At 39.9% G+C, this 16,711-nt stretch overlaps 1 protein-coding gene across 1 annotated transcript in view; it reads left to right on the top strand.

Moving 5' to 3' along the window:
* Positions 1–587: 587 nt before the first annotated feature.
* The window catches only part of THSD7B (thrombospondin type 1 domain containing 7B), a 1,042,983-nt gene continuing 1,026,859 nt past the window's right edge, over positions 588–16,711 (top strand). The window contains exon 1 of the mRNA XM_023515847.1: positions 588–722. The gene's annotated coding sequence lies outside the window, so the exon portion shown is untranslated. The remainder of the gene's footprint in view (positions 723–16,711) is intronic.

A 16,711-nucleotide genomic window follows, 5' to 3' on the forward strand; every position in this document is an offset into this window, starting at 1 on the left:
TGTCTGAGTGTTCGGGCGTGTGTGCGTGTTGGGTAAGGTTATCAATCCCGGCCTACAGCCTCCCCTCTCTCTGTTCCCCTTTTTCTCCCAACACTTTGTTGGACCCCTACCAAGGCGCAAAGCTCTTGTCCCTCTCCGCAGCGCTCAGCGGCTCGGATACCCGGGACTCAGCTCAGTTGGTGAGTCTCCCTCACCCAGGCCGTACTTGCACCCCGAAGCTTGAAAGTTGCGGCGAACAGTTGCTAGGAGCCGAAGAGCCGAGAGCCGAGAGCCGAGGAGCGGAAGTTGAGGCCGACGCGCCCGCGGCGGCTCGCCCCGGGGAGTGGGCTGCGCCGAGGGTCTGACAGCGTCGGCCGGAGGCCCGGGAGGAGGCGGAGGGGAGGAGACGGAGGCGGGCGAGGGGAGGGGAGGGGCGGCGGGGAGCAGCTGCCGGGGAAGGCGAGGCGCAAGGTAGCTCCCCGCGGCCCCGCGCCCAGCAGCTCGGGGGACGCACCAGGCAGCCAATGGCTGCGCAGAGGTGTACAGCAGATGGCGTCCGACTGCGCCGTTCCTTCCTCCTCCTCCTCCTTCAGTGCTGAGGCGCCAGAGTCGCCGCCGGGTTGCCAGACGCTGGAATGGGTGGTCTCCCGACACACACCACCATCTTTCTTGCGCACGGGAAGCTCGGGAACCTCGGGGCTTGGCGGCGCCCACAGGCTACGGCAGCAGCTCGGGCGAGGCGGGTGAGTGCGACTGCACTGAGCCCCGAGTTGGGGAAGCCGGTGCACTAGCCGGCCCGGTGGGGCGTGAGGTGGCAACCTCCGGGGCTGGGGGCGCGCCACCGGCACAGACTTTGCACTCCTTTCTGGGCACCCTCCGTCACCCCTTTTCCCGGGCAGGCGCGAGAACTTGGAAACGAGCTTCTCCGACTATTCTGCCTGGGGGTTGCGGAAAGGGTAGGCTGCCGGGGGGCGCAGTGTGTGGAGACCCTCAGGGTGGGCCGGGACACCCCACGCGGAGACTTGGGCACCCTCTCTGGCTGCCGAACTGAACCGTGGGATCCTGGCGGCAGGAGCTCTTTTCCCTTCACCTCCAGCTTGCTTTGCGGGGTACCGATGAAGGGAGCCAGGTGTCCCCCATCCTGCGCGGTGAGGCTGGGAACCCAAGATCGGAGGGCCGGGAGTTCTGCGGAATTTCCAAACAGGTTGACTGAGGGTTCCCTTTCGGTAGCGCTGACTGCGAAATCTGCGCGTGGGTGTCTAATGCTCGTGGAGGACAGCTGACAAAGCCAAGAAGTTTTGCATCTTCCTCTGATTTATCAGTAGAGTGTCAGGAGGCTGCAGCAACAGTTTATATTTCCACTCTCCCTGCAGAAGGTGAGGGGCGAGCTGGGGAGAATGGGCTGTTTGTCTAGAGAAAACTGGGAACAGGACGTGAGAGTGAGGGGCAAGGAGGAGGGCACGCATATTTTCTGAGGCATCACCTATCTACACCTGTCACCTTTCTTTTTATGCCTCCCTCAATATTAAAGTTATCTGAATATGCAAATGAACCCTTGCTCTTTCGCAGAGCAGTATTTTGAGTTTTGAAGTTGGAAAACTTGGGGAGGAGGTACTTAGGAGAGGGGGTTAAACTCTTTTACACTCTTAAGTACAAGAAAAAACCCCACTTTTTTGGGGGGGGAAACTAAGAACCAAAGGGAACTTTTTTTTTTTTGGAATCTCTGAGGTTTGAGCATCCTGTAAGTAAGAGATATTGCAGTTCAATTCTATACAGTCAAGGTGAAGTTCTAAAATTGTGGGACACTGACATATTCTATGGAAGACACCAGGGTACTTTGGTGCTCCGTTGATTGCTGGGGGTGGTCTACGGTATCCTCCTCTTTCAAGTGCATTTGTGTTTTTAAAATAACAACTCAACTGGAGGATCTGTACCTACTGTCTATGGGTGCTCTGTTATCATGGAAGTGGTAACCCACACAGTCAGGATCAGGCCAACCTGATCAGCCCTGTGGGGTTGTATCTGCATATGAACCTCTGTGTTTGGAATTTCCTTTGGACAGGTAGGCTTGGGATATCAAAGTTATACAATTATCTCCCTGGCAGTGTCAAAGCAATCTGGGTTTACTGGGAAGAGGTGATCTCCAGGGAAATCTTTTTGTGCTCTTGACCATACTCTGCAGTTGGATGAGGCTTTTTGAAAGCCATTGAAGGGTTTATTAACCAAATCAAGTCCTATTCAGTGCTGAGTGGAAGCTCATGTCCTTTGTGGGTTAAAAAGCTATATAAAGTCCCAGTCATGAGGCCTCACTTTGATGCATTGCTGTTTTTAAACGTCAAGGCCACTGATAGCAGGCACCTTCTTTTAAAACTTAATGTGGCCAGTTCTCTTCTTTCTATGTGGATGAGCCAACCAGGTAGATTCCTTGGAATTGGCTTCTTTTTTTTCTTGGCTGGGTTTTTTTTTTTTTTTTTTTTTTTACCTGCCCACTCAGTGTTGAACTTTGGAAACTGGTTAAGTACAAATTTAAGTGACAAAAAATTATATGAAGATAATTTTCCTGACTCTATGACAACATATGTACATACTTCTAAAATAATTTGTAATTGTTAGCTTTAAAAATGAGGGGCAGTCTTGCATATCAACACAATCAGGATCAGCAGTCTGGAACACCTATAGACTGGTTAGTGTTCTGAAAATTTGAGATTTATCTGTGATACGGGTTGGAGATGTGTGGTCCAGAAAAGGTCTACTGCTAGTGAACATTGATAGTCTATTTTGAGGTCCCATAGTACAATGGTCTCACTTTATATCTACTTTAATATCTAAATCAATACTTGGAAAATGAATTTTAGAATGTTTCTTAATTCCCTCTAACCCCTGTTGTTTTTCTCCGAAGCTTGTTAGGGGGTTGAAAGGCTAAGAAACAGGAATGCTGTCAGACAGGTAGAAAATAATTACTGATCATAAAAAATGGTGTAAACACAGACTTAGGTGTTTGAGGATTGAAGTTAATAAATTGGTAAGAAGTGGTACCTTTCTGTTCTCTGCTGAGTGTGCCTTTTGAGAGAAAGTCAAAGAAGTAAAGACAAATAGTACTGCTAAAATGTACCCCATCAGAAAGGCTATTGTCTACTTGCTGCAGATAGTATTTCTGAAGGAATAATTCTTTTATTAATATCTATAAAAAACATTTGCCCATTAATAATAGACTAAAAAAAGCAAAATAGAAAGATAGGAGCTAAGTTAGCAGAAGAAGAGTGTCCAAACAAGAAAAATTCTAAGGCATGTCAACTTATTTTAATTATACTTTGCAAATTGAAGCTAGAGTCATGCGATTCCGTCAAAGGAAAGAAAATCTTGTGAAAACTGCAATTTTGCTGTTCTGTACACCTTCACAAAGATTAGGTATTGAAGTAATAACATCATTTCAAAAGTTTGAATAGAATGAAGACTAGTTGACTGGTTCTATTGAGTTAACAGTCAAAATGATAAATGATACAATATATTAAATATACAATTAAGATAAACAGTTTAAAGGATTCTAAGTAGTGACAACTATACCACTTGATGGGAGGAAAGAAACAGCACCATTAATAAAGCTGCAAAGATGCTTTAGAAACAAAGTGAGACAAAGGATGGGACTTTGAAGAATTATTGGGTATTAGAGTATCAAAAACTATATTTACATGAGTTACTTAGATGTGTCTTTGGACATTTGAGTATGGGTTGCATAGCAAGTACTTTATATTTTCAGAAAAAGTCATGACTCAGTATATCACAATAAAGGAAGCTGCTGCTTTCACTTTAAAACCAGGCAGCTCCCCAAATATAACACTGGTCTTTAATTTAGAGCTCTTAATAAGATTAATATCTACTTGAAAATTAACACATTAAGCCCATGAAAAAAGAAGGATTTTTTTAACCCCTCTTTTAATTCTAGAAATTTGCTATTGTGAGTGTGAGTGGGATCTAGAGTTTAGCAGACCTAGAATCACAGCCACCCTCACTTGGAGATAATGAACATTTTATTAAGCCTTTAAAATTTCCCCATAGATAAAGATGTTTTTGGTAGGATATTTGTAGGTGATTATTCATATAACTAACAAGCCAAGGGGATTAGGTGTAGTTTCCTGTTATATGGTATGTATCTTTTGACTGAGAAGGAAATATGAATCCTAGTGATTGAATTCCTAGAATAATGCTTTCTTTCTGAGTGTATCATCTAAAGTAGGCTAGTTACACAAAATGTAGATTGTAGTTTTTTTTGTCCTAGTTTTTAATCCACCAGTGATTTATTATGAGCATTCTGTAGCTACTAGATCAAACATTTCATCTGAAAATAGAATACTCATGAAATTTAATCACTCCATATCTTTTGGTCACATTTTGAAACTAACTTGTAGAGATGCTGTAGAATAGAATGTCACTGCTGGTGGGGACTGAGAGTGATTGCAGGTGGGGAGCTGAATATAAGTCTGGTGTGTACAAGTGAATCTTTCTAAGAGTAGAATATGAATGTTTTAACATCATAACTAAGAAAATGACATGAAGGCTATGTTAAGCAGTTTGTTGGAAATGGTTCAAATTGTATGTGAAAACACCACACTGCACCCCAGAATTGCATTAATGTACATAGTCACCATTCAATAAAAAAAAAAAAAAAAGTCTGGTGTGTAAGAGGAGCAGTTAGGCCATCTGGCACATATAGGAACAATTGCATTTTAAGAGTGTGTATATGCTGTTGTGAAGAATTAAACAATATGTTTAAAAGCATCACTAAATTCATATTTGGCTTTGGTTACTAGGCGTTTTTTCAATTTATGGATTTTAAAAGTACAACTTTTTGTTGTCATATGGAAATCAGTAGAATTTTTTGAAGTTAAAAAAAGGAAGTCCTTATGCTAGAAAAGATTAGACATTGACCTAGATGTGGGGATCTGTGAAAGTGTAAAAATATTTTCTCTGTGGAAAAGAAAAAGAAACCACTATCATTGTTTAACTTAGGTATTTTGCAGCAAGGGCCATCATGCTTGCCTCTGATTTTGCCTCTCTAGGCATATTTTAATTATGAGCCTCTTGTAATTAAATATACTGTGGCTAAAAACAGAATCCTAAGTAACGTGCAAACAATTCTTCAATGCCTTGACTGGGAAGAAAGAAGCTCATTGCTGTGTTCCACTTGCCTGCATGAAGGTTGGTGCTGATTTGTGTCCCAGTGTTATGTTAGCGAACAGCTCATTACTTCTGGAAGAATCACAATGTTGCGTAAAGCTCTAAACTTCATGGCAGTTTAGGCATGACTGCCTTGGTCATAGGCTGTAATTTTGTAGTAATGCATGCTTTAATTTGGGTCCTTTCAGATGGTTATTTTTAAAAGCATACCATGTAGTCTGCATACATGAAAGATTTTAATTATAATAAGACTGAGGCTTGCAGTAATCTCCTCTTACAGAGTTTGCTTCTGGGCTGTCATCTATTGATTTCTGCCTTTTGTGCTTACATTAGACACATTCAGGGAAATATGGCCAGTGTGCATTGATGTAGACTTAGTGGTTGTGAAATGTTGAAATATTTGTGTATCAATAGGTAAATGGGTACTTCTGAATTCCCTGAAGGCCTCACTATCACCCTAGTTTTACAGGCCACTTCCCCAACACCCCTTAGATTATCTCTCAATATAGCCCCTTGCTATGGCAAGAACCCACTCCAGGGATATTGCCAGAGGCCATCCTGAGTGATTTGTGCTTGTGGGTACATATCTTTTATATTATCCCTTGATAGTCTTACTTATAACAAGGGGAATAAATGTAATCACTGGTATTATGGAGTAGCTGAATTTGAAATCTGTTTACATTTAAATTTTCTCTAACATTTACATATGTTAAAAACACTTAAATATTGTGTTTATATTCCCTTAGAGCCCAAAGGTACCAAGATGGCTTTCTGCTGAGTTATCAGTTCATATAGAGCTATTCTTCCTTTAATTTATTTTTTTCTTAGAAAATATAGTAACAAGAATATTAAGTCATATTCCTGGTAAGAGGCAGAGCCCAAATTTCTAACCCAGGTTATCTGCCACAGCTATAAATTCTACCTCATAACTGTTTCAGACTACTTAATTAAAATGTGTGTATGTGAGAGTAGTTCAGCAGGGCTTTTTCTTTGGGAGAAAAAAGTAATATATATATATTTTTCCATCTCCATTGCTGGTCTACGGATTTAACTCAATTTATCTCATATTGACTTCCATTCATTTTTGTGATTAAGTATTGTTAATAGGGCTTCATTTCATCTGAGCTCACCCATTCTATGAACTGAGATACCTTCTGGCCAACCACAGAGAGGCAAGGGATACTAATGACTTTTGCAGACTCTTTAAGGAAAATTGGTGCTTTCTTTTGGATTTCTTCTAGCTAAAAACTAAACCTAAATACTACTCTCTGGGCCCTGAAAAATACAACTTAAGTTGTGCTTCTTTCTTGAACAGAAAAAATGGTTTTCTATACCCTACATCAGTTTAACTCATGCCTATCTTTAATTTCCTGTTATTTACCTTCTTCTTCTATCAAGCCTATCTCTTTATTTTTTTATTATTATTTTTTAATTAAATCATAGCTGTGTACATTAATGCAGTCATGGAGTATACAGTGTGCTGGTTTTATATAAAATTTGAAATATTTTCATCAAATTGGTTAACATAGCCTTTCTTAGTTATTGTGAAGCCTATCTCTTTGAATTCACCCATAAGACTCACACCTATTTAAAGTGGCCAAAAATGCAGCTTTTTCCACTTCCTTTGTCCCCAATTTTCTAAATTATGTCAAGATCCGTTTGTAATTATACTTCCACTGAGCTTTCTCTGATTATGCCAAATCACAAAGCCCTCTCTCTGTCCGAACAACTCAGGTGGTAAATTCTAATTTTAATGTTTGATTGAATCTATTTTCTTATTAGCATCTTCATGTGGAATTCTGATGGTAAAGAGTTTGGCTATACTCAGTGGCTCATATCTGTAATCCCAATGCTTTGAGAGGATGAAGCAGAAGGCTTACTTAAGTTTAAGACCAGCCTGAGCAACAATGTGAGACCCCTGTCTCTAACAATAGTTAAAAAAAAGAAAATAGCCAAGGGTGGTGGTGTACACCTCTAGTCCCAGCTACTTAGAAGGCTGAAGGGGAGGATTCCTTCAGCCAAGAGTTTAGTAAGCTATAGTTGTACCAGTAGGCAACAGGGTGAGACCCTGTCTCTAAAAGGAAAAGGATTTTAACGGGAAAGGGTACCACTTTCTACTGAGAATCTTCAAAAATATTGAGAAGGAGAAGGTGTTGGGAAGAAGAGGCCTGGGTGATAATAGCTGTTTGAAGATCTGTAAGGCTTAAAGTTATCAAGGTAAGCAATAAGAATGACTACTAATTATTGATTTCCTTCAACATGCTGCATAGCAAGGTAGGTGCATTAGAATTGGTATGTCTAATCCTCGTAATAATGTTACAAAGTGGGTCCTGTTCTTTATTCCCATTTATCATATGAGGACCTTGTCTAAGGCTAATAATACGTCAGGTAAATCATACAACCAAAATCTATATCCTAGTCTGTTGGACTCTAAGTCCCATTCTGTTTTTGATAACTCAGACTGCCCTAGAGCCTGAAGTTTTGGTCAGCAATTTCAGTCTTACCCTCTACTGGAATTTCTCCAAATTAGAAGAGCACACTTCCCTATGGCCAGAGACTGTACAGACTGGAGATACCTGACAAGAAGATTATTGAAAATATGGAAAAAGGCTGCATTTTGCACTGGCACAGGCCTTGTGTATGAAGATTATAACATCTTAGAATTGTAAAGAGCTTGACATGTTCACATATAGAAGTGTTGGCTTCCAAGGGAACCATTGGAAGATTCAAAACATCATACGTACAAAATATATAGGAAATTCATGCCTTATTTTTTTTTTGTTAATGGCTTATCATTAGGCCAGAAAAATTCTGCCCAGTAGGCAAAGCATTAGCTTTTCAAATTGGCATAAAGAGAAGAAAAAGGGGAAAATTAGCGTTTTTGTTTTGGTTTTTTTTTTTTAGACCGAGTCTCACTTCATTGCCCTTGTAGAGTGCTGTGGTGTTACAGCTCACAGCAACCTCCAGCTCTTGGGCTTAGGTGATTCTCTTACCTCCTCCTCCCGAATAGCTGGGACTACAGGTGCCTGCCACAATGTCTCGATATTTTTTGTTGCAGTTTGGCTGGGGCCGGGTTTGAACCTGCCACCTTCAGTATTTGGGGCCCGTGCCCTCCTCACTGAGCCACAGGTGAACTAGCTTTTGGATGTGAATGGGGGTTGACTGGCGGTGACCTTGCAAACACCATAAACTGGTTATGTGGGTGACCTTGTCTGTCCCTTTTGCTCCATGTGTATCCAAACAGAAAGAGTGTTCTTGATCAAAGGGAAAACTTTTTTGAGAAGAGAAGGGTTGTTCTTTGGTTAAGCATGTTTGAGAAATCACAGTTCAGAAGATCTGTTTTGAGAAAGTGTTTTCATGGCTTATCAGAAAGTGGCTTTTTTTTTTTTTTTTTTTTTGAGACGGAGCCTCAAGCTATCCCCCTGGGTAGAGTGCCATGGCATCACGCTCACAGCAACCTCCAACTCCTGGGCTCACGCGAGTCTCCTGCCTCAGCCTCCCAAGCAGCTGGGACTACAGGCACTCGCCACAACGCCTGGCCATTTTTCTTTTTTTTTTTGGTTGCAGCCATCATTGTTGTTTGGTGTGCCCGGGCTGGGGATTCGAACCCGCCACCTTAGGTGTATGTGGCTGGCGCCTTAGCCGCTTGAGCCACAGGTGCCGAGCCTATCAGAAAGTGTCTTGATGTGAACTTCCATGAAGGGCATCAAATTCATTTTGAATACTCTTAACAATTTCTGGAGAAATGGAGTGTTAGAATCTTACCAGTTTCATTCTTTGCTTCTCAGAATCACATAGAAAGAAGCTCAGAAGAGTTTAAGTTGCAAAGAGATTTTTAGTAATTTCAGGAATGAATTTCTCACATTCAGAGCTATCTAGAAATGCAATAGGCTGTCTCAAGGAAATGTGCTGTGAGTTCCTAGATCTTTGGGTGTGTACAAGCAGAGGATGAGCAACTGTATGTTAGGGTGTTCTGCAATGAGGACATGTGCTTTGGATATCAATAGCTGAGATTTATTGAACATGTATTATGGTATGTGCCAGATACTGTCTACATAGATTAACTTATGAAATCCTCTCAATAAGCTTATGAAATGAGTTGTATTGTTATTTCCAATTTACAGATGCAGAAGTAGTAAGTGACTTACCCCAGGTCAGGAACTGTACCTCAGAGGTCTGATTCTGGCTGGGCACTGGTCAGTAGAAACAGAACGCAAGCCACAAATACAGCTTACATATGCCATCTTGTATTTTTCTAGTAGTCGCATTAAAGGAGAAAAAAATTTGGATTAATTTTAATAATCTATCTCATTAACACTATCATTATCATTATCTAGGATATTGTCATTTCAATATGCATTGATTATGAAAAAGTTACTGGCAAGATGTTTTTGATTTTTGACATATTGTGTCTTTGAAACCCAGTTTGTATTTTACACTTCCAAGCATATCTCAGTTCAAACTGTGTTTCAAGCGCTCAGTAACTACACATGGCAGATGGCCACCACACTGGACATGCCTGGAATCCATACTATTCACAAGTCCTTTCCACCACCTGTAAGGACAAAAGAAGGTTTCCTTCCGATGTGTACACTGTTAGTCTTTAGTCTTTGCATATGTGAGCCCATTCATCTACTTGTTAATTTTGCCCTTATATACCAGCATGAATAACCTCTTAAAAAAAAAAAACTGAAAACACTTTCATGACTTCTTTTAGGAGCAAATTTACTTTCTAAATCAGTAAGATAAAAAGATTTCTCTGTATTTCATCTATTAAAAACTGAATCCCATATGCCTTTCATTTGTGAGGATGGAACACATCTGGCTTGCTTCTGCTTTGTAACTATTGGTGCACATTATGAAATCACCTCACACTTCTTGTTTCTAAGCTAAATAATCCCAATTTCCTTTGTTTTTAATTTTTTTTTTTTTGCATTTATTGGTTTGCCTGATGTATATGAAATGGACATACCCTCAGACTTGCTTGTCTTTAGGAAGGATGAGACGGGGAAAAAGAAAAAAAAATTTAACTAAGATTAAATCTAGCCAGTTTTTCTAATTTACACTTGATGTGTTTTTCTCAGCCCTCTTATATGCTGTCATTATTAGGAAGACTATAGTCAGAAATGATATGCAGCCCACCAAAGGGGTATTTCTGATCAAATGGTAGTAATATTTTTGTAGGTTTGATTCATTCCCTGTTAGGTAGCATTTTTCTCAGTGATCTGAAGGGCTTTTCTCAAGTTGAATTTCTGATAGTAACTGACCCTCTGGGCTATGACATGCTTCAATTGAAAAAACCGAATGTGACATACCTTTCATTGTGTGGAACATATAAACATGTGTTTCCTTTGTGAATGCAACTTTTATTCAGCTATACATGACAATGTGAAACATTTTAACATTTCTTAAGCTTTTTCAGTTGCAGGGACATGTTACACAGATAGCTTAAATCTGACTTTAGTTGCTAATTAAAAGAATATTAAGAACAAGGTTTCTGTTACGCAGGGACGCAGAATTCCTTCCTACGTAGGGAGGAATTTCCTCGTGGAGCCAGACTGGAAGGATGTGTCATCTAATTATGTACACAATTATTAGGTATTTCATTCAGATTACAGAGAGTTGGTGAAATAAAAACGTCACACTGAGAACATCATATATGTCCCAATGAAGCACTTCTTGTAGTTTTTTTTTTTAATAACTAAACATTTTTTCACACAGCAAGATGAACTAATGCAAAGTGTAAGATGCATTTGTAAGCTGTATGAATAAGCTCTTACAGTATTTATTGAGCACCTGCTGTGTCCATAGCATGGAGAGGATAAAAGCAAGTATAGGATATCAGCCCCAATATCTAGGAATTTATGGTTTACCTGGGGAGACATAAAATCCCTTTGCCCTTGGCAAAGCCAAGTCAGTTTATTTACATATGTTGCTCTCTCTTACTCAGTATGAGCTTTGTAAAAGGAGAGAATGCATCTTACTCATATTAGGGCCCTTTCTTACAGAGAATAACTATGTAATAGGTATGTTGAATTTAATGAAAAAAGGTGTATCAATTTTGTTTGCACATGTGAATTGAAATATAGCTATAACACTGTATTTATAGTGGGATTATCTATATAAAATTTACATTTTAAAAATGAAGACAAATAAACTCTAATCCCAGTCTTTGTTCTACTCCTTGGACTGAATCAGCTCCACTCACTCCATTTGGTGACTTCCAACAGTCCAGCTGCACTTGAAAAAAAACCGTATTCACTTGAAGAAAGGAGAATGTAGACCTCTGTTTTCAGAAGCCAGGGCCATGTTGGGATTTAGTCTTAGTTACAAACTCCTTCAGTATAAAAGCAGATTTATTGGTTCAGAGGGCAGAGAACCACGTCACACTAAGTAATCGTTGGAAGTATGCGTATGGGAGGTGGGGAGTGGAGCAGGATGAAAGTGTGTTTACATATGCCTGCATAGGACTCCCAGTGACTCTTGAAGAATACAGTGCTAAACAGTACCAGGAGGACCACTTAATATTTGTGAGCAAAAGGAATCAGCTAAAAATGAGCAAGGTTATACATGTGTATAAACTACAGAGATGGATTTTGAATGTCCCGTCAAGTTCACAGAATAAGCTGCATTGCTAGTTTGCCTACTGGGGCCAGTTATAGACCAGTGGACATAACCAATGAGGGCAGCAGATCATCAGGAAGATATTTCTTTAGCATTTTACAAGCAAAAGTTTTATACAATTTGATAGAGAATCCTTCCCAGCCTACTGGGTTCATCAAGGCAAATTTAGCCACTGGTTATGTACTACTTGCCTGCAGTGTGTCATATGTGTGCCATGCCTGGCCCAGTCAGGGTGTCCAGAGATGCCCAGAACTGGCCATGCCCTGTAGAATTTAATGGAATTTATGGGGAGATAGAAGAAAAGCGGAAGGATGCTTCAGAGATAAAAATGGAATCTGTGAGGTTTTATAGATGAATAGATTCAGCTTGGAAAGGACCCGGGCTTACTGTCTACCTGTTTGTTTTTGTCTGGGTTATATTTGCAAGTCTTCAAGAAGGGTTATTTATTTTCTCTTTAATATAAGATTTTATTTCATATAGTGTTTTGAAGTCTCTGGCTTAAGAAACTTCTTGAAGAGTCATTAAAAACAACAGCAGTAGTAATCACGACACCTTCCTATAGCCTGGCAGTGCAAGCATCTCTGGTTTACTGGTTCACATAAAACTTGATAGCATTATCAAACTCAAGGTTTTGAAAATTTGTGATGCTCACAGCATAGGCTAAATAAAGAGAGACCCAAATCCTTATAATCTAAGCTAAACAGTTTTGTCCTGGCATGTTTCAGTGTGTGGTGGGGAAATGTACACAGGGACAGAATTATCCATTGATTTGGCAATGAGATTGGCAAGCATATATGCTTAGTAAATGCCTACAAGACAAAAGCACCTGAAGTAGCAAAGTAGATACCCTGCTCCAACAACTGAAAGTTAAAAGAGGCTCAAAATAGTATAAAATAACTTATGCTGCAAAGGCTTTAGAAGTGAACATAGGCTGATGGAAATTCTGGAAATTTGGAAGGACATACAAATTTCCAATGATGCATCACCCGACATACACATACACACACACACACACAGACACACACGTGCGCCCCTACCACGTATCTCTGAGTCATAGGAAAGAGGATCCAAGGTGAGAAATGATGGGAAAAGAGGAGAGATGGGGAGGTGAACAGTTCAACTGAAAGGGAAAAAGCAGTCTTAAGTTTTGACATTAGACTTGTGTATGGAGATGTCATCTGATTGAAACCAACAAATGAAATGATTAAATGGTGGGTAGAGGGAAAGCAAGCACACTGCTCCACAGGTTTAACCAGTTGCAAAATGGGAGAGGTCCAATAAGATTATCCATTCTTTTGGATTTATAGAAACTTTATTAACAAGAACAAAAATGAAACAATGGATGATAGAGTGAAATTTAATACTATTTATAATGTACTGTCAGAACTTAATATGTAGTGTGTGCAAGTCCAAGACTTTCTCATTTAAAACAAAACATCTGCTACTTACTTCCTTTCTAGTTACCTCCTCATCTCTTGCGTTTCTTTGAAACTCTAGCTTCTGAAACCAGTAGAACTTTCTCAGAGTCTTCACTTTGCACTCACTCTTCAAAGATTCTGGATTCTGTTCTAGCTGATAATGGTTCTGACCAAAGTCTCGAATTGCTTTTCACTTGTCAAATCCAATGGCCATTTTCCAGTCTCTGTTTATTGTGATGATTAAAAGAAGAATCTTACTATATTAGTGGAGCCAAGAATGGATTGGGCAAGCTCCCATGATCCTACCATTTTGATTATGTTTTTTTAAAGCTGGCAAAATAACTACTGAAGATTTAAATAAGGAAAATGAGTAATTTTGGGCTAAATGTAAGCTGAAAGAGATTGGAATATTGACAATTTGCTAAAAAGAATAGATCCAAAGTGAAGTTGAAATTGGAGTATTGGCCTTTGGAAATTGAGCAACATATGGGTTAGTAAAGGGAAATTTAATTAGGATTTATTAGTAGAAAATATAAGACTGGTTTATGGAAGATCACTGGTTAACTCTGCAGAGGATGAGGGGAAATGTTGCTTGGAATATAGACATGTTCCTCTTCCTACAGGACTTTGAAGCCAAAAGTTAATTAGAAGTGCCAGAGTTTTAATGGCGCGCATAAAGATGAACATGCACTCAGACAACAGATGCCCTTATGAGAACCAAGCATTTCTTGATCCAGGGTGTGGAGAGAGTGAAGGGTGAGCTTGTAGAATATCCTGGTTGACAGCATTATCATTGAAATCATCTTTCCAAGCGTACCTGGAAATTTCCAAGATGATTATCTTTGAATAGTTCTTCATTTCTTTGATTTCACTGTCTTCACGTTGCCAAATTAATGTGCTTTTTCCACCTTACTTTCCTGCTTAGATTCTGTCATTAGAGCTGCATGGTCTAAACTGGCATTCAAAGCCTTACGCTCTGAGCTCTTGTCCTTAGTTTTCTAACATTTTCTTCTATAGCCCCCTTCTGTAGATCATCTGTGGCAGCTGTACTTGACCCTGGAAAACAGTCTCTATGCATCCCCTTCCTGTGACTCCCTCCATGCTCTGGTGTTGCTTCTGCTCTTCTAGCTAATTCATCCAAGTCTAGCTGAACATCCAGCCTCCCACTCTACCCCACCCTACAGTAGATCCTGCCTTTCACAACCCTCAACATGAATTCATCAATGTTCTGCCCAGGAATTCATCCAAAAGACAAGGCAAGCCAGGGCCTCTGCAGTCCTGTAAGAAATGTTTTGATGTACATTTAAAAAAATGTACACATTAAAAAGAAACCCCTCTGTCACCTATCTAATAAATGCTGCTTGGATTTCCCAGTGAAATTCTTAGATGTTTATGACTCTACGTTTGTTCCCTATTTACTTTTTCTTTATTTTTTAAAATAAAGCCAGAAATGGTCACTTAAGGAAATTAAAGAGATAGGAGAGTCTGGATTGGAGAAATAGTAGGTCAGTCCTTTTAAAAGAGAAAAGAGACACTAATAGCAATACAACCATTAGGAATCGACATTTATTAAACACCTGCCCTGGGCCTTTAAGTTGGCCCTGTGGTCAGGGAAGAATCCCGATGCTGTATGGGAAGATTTATCTGGAGAAAAAGAACACATCAGCTGATTTTTAAAAGAGACTCAGGCCATCAACATCCTCCTCAAAGTACCCTTTCAAATCCATCAAGTCAAGCAAAACTATGGGTAATGATATAGTTCTGTTTATCAGAGCTGGCGTTAAGTACAATTTGTAATATGTTTGTTTTTACATTTGAGTTTTATTTTTGTGCTGTGTGTACACTTAAGTATAATAGGTCCCATTGTATGATTCTATATAATTATCATTTCTTTCTTTTTTTTTTTTTTAGAGACAGAGTCTCACTTTATCACCCTCGGTAGAGTGCTGTGGTGTCACAGCTCACAGCAATCTCCAACTCCTGGGTTTAGGCGATTCTCTTGCTTCAGACTCTCAGGTAGCTGGGACCATAGGTACCCGCCACAGCGCCTGGCTATTTTTGTTGCAGTTTGGCTGGGGCCAGGTTCGAACCTGTCACCCTTGGTATATGGGGCTGGTGCCCTACCCACTGAGCCACAGGCGCTGCCAAATATTAATCTTTTTAAGGACTCTTATGTTATATTAAATGGCTACCAGTGTTTCTTGTAATGTTTGTTTTGTGATATTTTATTGATTATATATGTGTGGGTACATGCATAGGGGTGTGTGTGTGTGTGTGTGTGTATTCTTTCCAATGCCAAGTCCTTGATCAAGAAAAAACCAACCTCTAATTATAATTTATAATATTTTTCCTTTGGGAAATGTAATCCAATTTATGACCCCATTTCTCAGGACACATTAGAGCAGAAAGAAAGCATCTTTATTGGTATATGGTATTAGTATATATATTGCTATATTGTACCTTAATTTGTGTTCTGTCTTTTCTTATGAGTATGGTAAATGCTTTAAGGTCCTAATCCTTATATTGTGTTTGCATTGTCTCCATTATGCTGAGCACATTCCTGTGTATACAGTAGGAGCTAATTTAAGCATTTCTTAAATAAATTGTATTAGACTAAGAAAAAAATCTGTGAAACTTCATTGAACATAGGTTAATCTTGCTTTGATGATTTAGAGTTCCTTTAGGAACTTGGAGTAGTCCCAGAAACACTAAGAAAATCAATTACCATTGAATGGCACTATAAATTCTGTTTATTTAAGTTTTCTGGGGTTTTAGATATATAATAAATGGGATTTTTCTATAAATAGGAATAGATGAGCATGCACACTGACTTGTTCAGCCTACAACAGTCCTGTGGAAGAATGCACATACACTGGTTATTGATGCAAATAGGGCTAGTTGTACAGAGGACTTGGTGTTAAGCCTGCTGAAAGAAGTCCTGTATTCAGAGTACAATGCACAGAAACTGTGGAAGAGAAAAGGAGTCAGGCCTGAATCTGAATAATGTGTAAAGGCCAACCTTGAAGGCATGGATTGGCCAAGGCTGCAGATTGGCTGTCCACCACAGATGCTGCGGGTTTTGGGAGCGTGTGTGTCTGTGCTTGCCTTCGTCTGCTTTGTGCTGCTATAACAGAATACAACAGACTGGGTAATTGATAGAGAACAGAAATGTGTTCCCTCACAGTACTGGAGTGTGGGAAGTACAAGATCTGGCAGGTTTGGTCTTTGGTTCCGAGATGGTGCCTCAATGCTGTCTCTTCTGGGGAGGAAAAACATGATATTCTCATACGGCAGAAGAGCTGAAGAGAGAACTCACTCCTGGAAGCTCTTTTTATAGCAACATCCATCCGTTCATGAGGGCTCTGAACACTCCCCAGTGAGGCCCCACCTCCAAATACTGTCACACTAGAGGTTAAGATTTTGGGATATGAATTTTGGAGGGATGGAAACATTCAGACCATAGCTTTGTGTGTGTTTGGCTTTTCTCCTTTTACCTTTTTACCTCTGGTCTCCCC

Source organism: Otolemur garnettii, unplaced genomic scaffold (genome assembly GCF_000181295.1).
Source record: "Otolemur garnettii isolate 467f Iridium unplaced genomic scaffold, OtoGar3 scaffold00080, whole genome shotgun sequence".
Taxonomy (NCBI): Eukaryota; Metazoa; Chordata; class Mammalia; order Primates; family Galagidae; genus Otolemur; species Otolemur garnettii.